This window comes from Nicotiana tomentosiformis, chromosome 12, assembly GCF_000390325.3.
Source record: "Nicotiana tomentosiformis chromosome 12, ASM39032v3, whole genome shotgun sequence".
NCBI classification, from domain to species: Eukaryota; Viridiplantae; Streptophyta; class Magnoliopsida; order Solanales; family Solanaceae; genus Nicotiana; species Nicotiana tomentosiformis.
In genome coordinates this window covers 27286273-27291879 of record NC_090823.1, presented here as the reverse complement: position 1 = coordinate 27291879, position 5607 = coordinate 27286273, and positions in this window count along the sequence as shown.

The following is a 5607-nucleotide window of genomic DNA, read 5'->3' as shown; positions in this document are numbered from 1 at the left end:
GCGAAGAGGAACTGGAGACAGGCGAAATTTACTCTTCGTGTTCGCGAAGAGGGGACCGCGTTCGCGAATGATAATGGGTAGTGTTCATCACGTACACGTGGGAGTGTTCGTGTTCGCATAGAAGGGACGAGGCACCAGGCGATAAGGCTTCGCGTTCGCGAAGGGGAGACCGCGTTCCTGAAGGCCAAGTTTGGCAAAGCATCACATTCGCGAGAGTGCCCTGGTGTTCACGGAGAAGAAATCCGGGGCAACACAAAAATGTGCTTCGCGAACGCGAGGGTCTTGTCGCGTTCGCGAAGAGGAAAAAAACATGGACAGAGTGTTTAAGTTCTGATTTTTCATTTTTGACGATTTGGAACTCTGGAAGAGGCGATATTTGGGAGATATTTAAGTAAAATAACGGGGTAAGTATTCTTAACTTAATATTGGTCAAATTACCCGAATCCATAATTGTTTTTAACATTTAATTGGTGAATTAAGTTGGAAGATTTAGAAAACCCTCTTAATTCAAATTGAAGATTTGACGGTCAAGTTGATGTCGAAATTTGGTAAAATTTTTATAGTTGGACTCGTGGTTGAATGTGCGTTCATATTTTATAACTTTTGTCGAATTCCAAGATGTGGGCCCCACAGGCGATTTGAGTATAATTTCGGATTTTGTTGGAAAATTAGTATTTTTATATAGAATTAGTTTCTATAATTTGTATTGAGTATATTGAATTGTTTGTGACTAGGTTTGAGGCATTCAGACAACAATTCGCGAGGCAAAGGTTTATTGGAATCTTGAGTTGATTGCAAGGCGAGATAAGTGTCATGGTTAACCTTGACTTGAGGAAGTAGGACTTGTTTGTCTATTTGCTAAGTGATTTAATATGCGGGTACAACGTATATGTGAGGTGACGAGTACTTATGCGTTGTGGTTGAGTCAAAGCATGCAGGTAGAATTTCTTTATTGTGAATAATTGCCTATTTATTTAAGATATTCCTGCTTAAATTATTATTGTTTATTTGATAATTTTTCATCAGATTTTTGCTAGTTTAATTATTGTTGAGTATTTTGGAAGGTGAAGTCGGTATTCTGGTATGGAATTGATTGATAAGTATATATCCCCATATTTAAATACTCTTCGGAATTTATATTATTATTTTCATGGTAAGGAAGAGTATAAAAGCACAAAGTATGATGCCGTGCCATTTATATTATTTATGTTATCCTTGCCATGGTGAGAAAGAGTGTAAAAGCATGAAGGGTGATGCCGTGTCATTTTCAAAGAGTGTAAAAGCACGAAGAGTGATGCCGTGTTATTTTTAAAGAGTGTAAAAGCACGAAGGGCGATGCGGTACCAAAAGAGAGTTAAAGAACGAAGGGTGATGCCGTGCCAATCTTATTATTTATTTATAAATTTATGGGAAGAATGAGAGTAAAAGAACGAAGGGTGGTGTCGTGCCATTTTCATATTATCATCTTCTCATTTTATAGTTGATGAATTAATTAATTGCTACATGACGCTCCTCCTGCTGAAATTTCTATATCACCCCCCTTCTCACGTTCCCTCCCAAATTTATAAATTATTAATTATTGTGTTATTGTTGTTTCATATTTGTATAAGCTTGTACAAGTTGTTCACATACGTGTCTTGTCATAGTCTCGTCACTACTTCGTCGAGGTTAGGCTCGACACTTACGGAGTACATGAGGTCGGTTGTACTCATACTACACTCTGCACTTCTTGTGCAGATTTTGTAGTTAGTCCCATCGGTGTACCATAGACTTGCTTGGATTCAACTACCTAGAGGAGACTTGAGGTATAACTACACAGCGTCTGCCGTTCTGAAGTCACCTTCTATCTTTTCTTAGTTGTGTATTATCTTTCAAACAACTTAAATTTTGTTTAGACATTTATTTGTATTGTTCTAGTAGCTCGTGCACTTGTGACACCAGATTCTGAGATGTATTTTGATGATTCGGTAGTTATGATCTTCCGCACTTTATTTCAGTAATTGACTTTCATTTAATTTAATTTATTTTAAAAATGGTTAAGATTATTATAACGTTAACTTACCTAGCAAGTGAAATGTTAGGCGCCATCACGGTCCCGAAAGTGAGAATTTCGGGTGACAAGTTGGTATCAAAGCACTAGGTTACCTAGGTCTCACGAGTCACGAGCAAGCTTAGTAGAGTCTGAAGGATCGGTACAGAGACGTCTGTAATTATCTTTCAGAGGCTATGAAGTTTAGGAACAATATCACTTCTTTCTTATTTTATCGTGTGATTCTAATTCATTCATCGGTGATTGAACCATTCTATTCTTATTCTCTCGCATGTGGTGAGAACACGTAATACATCTACCGACGGACATGGACCAGAGCCCCTGGTGGCAACTATGACCAGGGGTAGAGGTCGAGGCCGAGGTCGCATTAGAGGTCGAGGCAGAGGTAGAGCTCAGTCTAGAGATCAAGCATCAACACCTATTGTAGAACCTTAGGTGGAGGTTCCAGTTCAGACTATACCAGTTAGACCAGTTCAGGTCCCGGAAGGATTCATAGCTACTCCAGTGCTTCAGGACGCTCTAGTCTATTTGGTGAGTCTTATGGAGGGCGTGTCCCAGAATGGTACATTTCCAGTGGCACCAGCCGTCTCACAGGCTGGGGGAAGAGCACAGACTCTCACTACTCCCGCTCCGGAGAAGATGGCTCCCCAGTGTCAGGCTCCAGCATCCCCACCAGTTGGGGTAGTTCAACCAGTTGTTGCGGCACATGCCGGTGATAGGCCTGTCATTTCTTCTGAGGCTTTATTGAGGTTGGACAAGTTTACTAAGTTCTTTCCAGTTCACTTCAGTGGTACACCTTTTGAGGACCCACATGATTATCTTGACCGCTTTCATGAGGTGTTGCGGAACATGGGTATAGTTGAGACCAATAGGGTCGATTTTGCTGTATTTCAGATGACGGGTTCAGCCAAGAGGTGGTGGAGAGATTTTATGTTGACCAGACCAGCTGGGCCGCCTACACTGACTTGGGAGCAGTTCCCACGACTATTTCTAGAGAAATTCCTCCATATCACATTGAGAGAGGATTACCGCAGGCAATTTGAGCGTCTCCAACAGGGTAGTATGACTGTTACTCAGTACGAGACCAGTTTTGTGGATCTAGCCCGTCATGCTCTCCTTTTACTTCCTACTGAGAGAGAGAAAGTGTGAGGAGGTTTATTCATGGACTCACTCACCCTATGAGGCTTCAGATGGCCAATGAGGATGGCCAATGAGACCGGAAGAGAGATTCCCTTTCAGGTGGCTGCTAATGTTGCTAGGAGGATCGAGATGGTTCTTGCACAGGAGAGGGGGAATGGGTCTAATAAGAGGCCTCGTCAGTTCGGTGGGTTCAATGGTGCCTCATCTGGAGGCAGGGGAAATTTTGGTAGAGGCCATCCTCCCAATCCTTTTCATTCAGCACTCTAAGCATCCTATAGTGCTTCAGGTGGTCCCGACCCTTATATGCCTCATTCCGACCAGCTAGCTTACAGTGTACCACCATCTCCTGTTAGTGCACCTCCGATCCAGAGTCGTCAGGGTGGTTATCCAGGTCGACATGGCCAGTTCCAGGGTCAGCAGTCACAACAACTGAGATCCTGCTATACTTGTGGTGATTCGAGGCGCATTGCTAGATTTTGCTACAAGTCTCAAGGCAGCATATAGCAGCAGGGTTCTCGTGCTATGATTCCAGTACCAGCTGTTCCGCCACCCGCCCCAGCCAGCTAGGGGAAGGGGTCAGACACTTAGAGGTGGAGGTCAGGTCGTTAGAGGTGGAGGCCAGCCAGTTAGAGGCCGTCCCAAGGATGCGGTTCAGAGTGGTGGGGGCCAGCCCCGATTTATGCTTTTCCATCTAGGACTGAGGTTGAGTCATCTGATGCTGTGATCACAGCTATTGTTCCAGTTTTCCATAGAGATGCTTCAGTCCTATTTGATACAGGATCTACTTATTCTTATGTGTCCTCCTATTTTGCTTCATATCTGGTTGTGCTTCGTGTTTATCTGAGTGCTCCTATGTGTGTGTGTCCACGCCGGTGGGAGATTCTGTCGTGGTAGATCATGTCTATCGTTCGTGTATGGTTGCTATTGGGAGTCTTGAGACTAGCATGGATCTTCTACTTCTCGATATGGTAGATTTTGATGTCATTTTGGGTATGGATTAGTTGTTATCTTATCATGTTATATTGGATTGTCATGCCAAAACGGTGACCTTAGCCATGCCGGGATTGCCTCAATTAGAGTGGAAAGGGATTCCTGGCCATTCTATCAGCAAGGTTATCTCTTATGTAAAAGCTCGACGTATGGTCGAGAAGGGGTATCTAGCTTAATTAGCTTATATTCGCGATCCCAATGCAGATGGTCCTTCTATGGATTCAATCACAGTCGTCCGTGAGATTCCAGATGTATTTCCTGCAGATTTGCCGGGGACACTACTAGAAATTCGCTAAAACCGACCAAAACAACCGACCAAAGTTGGTCGGTTATGGCCAATTACAGACCAAAAAGTGACCATTACGGTGTGGACGGTATTTTGATGGTCGGAATGGCTTACCGACCAAAGTTGATCGGAAATTACTGACCAACTTTGGTCGGTAGCTTAAAACGACCATCTGACAAGTTTAATTACTTACCGACCAACTTTGGTCGGAAACATATTTTATTAATTTAATTTTACCGACCAAATTTGGCCGGTTTAACTAAATTATATTTTTTTTATTAATTATTAAAATTAAAAAAACCGACCAACTTTGGTCGGTAATTGAAAATATATATATTTTTTAAAATAATTAAAATTAAATATTACCGACCAACTATGGTCGGTAATCTCAACAGTGCATCCAAAATACCGACCAAAGTTGGTCGGTAATGTTGAATTCTGGGAATTCAATGTTCATTAACCGACCAACTTTGATCGGTATTTTGGAATAATTTATTTTTTTTATTAAAAACCGACCAACTTTGATCGATTTTTCTGGGTTTAATTTTGGCATAAAATGCCTGTTTTGGCAGCTACACCACCTGCCAGCATACCAATACATCTAATAACAACAACAATACAACAACAACAACAACAACAACAACAACACAACAACAACAACCAAAACATTCAATAAATACTTTAAAACTAACAAATTAAAGTTCAATTATAAAAATCCAAAACCAAGTTAAAACTAATTACAACTAGTTCAAAACTGGTTCTATTTGTCTAGTTCAAAGTATATAAAAGTCAAGGGGTGTTTTCTACAACATCATCATCACCGTCTGATGAACTTTCATTTACAAGACGATATAGAGAACGGTCTTGTGGAGGACGGGAAGCACAATCACGGGGAGGACGGGAGGAACGATCACGAGCAGGACGGGAGGAACGATCACGTGGAGGTCGACTCTCTGGAGATAACTCACGAGATCGGGGAAACGGAAAAGCTCCACTAGATAGGAGAGTTCTGATCTGAGCTTGCATGCCAAGGAATTGAGCATCTCTAAGCCTTTCTCTTTCCTTGGCCGCTTCTAGCTCTGATGTGAGCTTTGTCACTGTCTCCCGCATAGCGGAGAGACTCTCCCTATTAAGTTGCTCG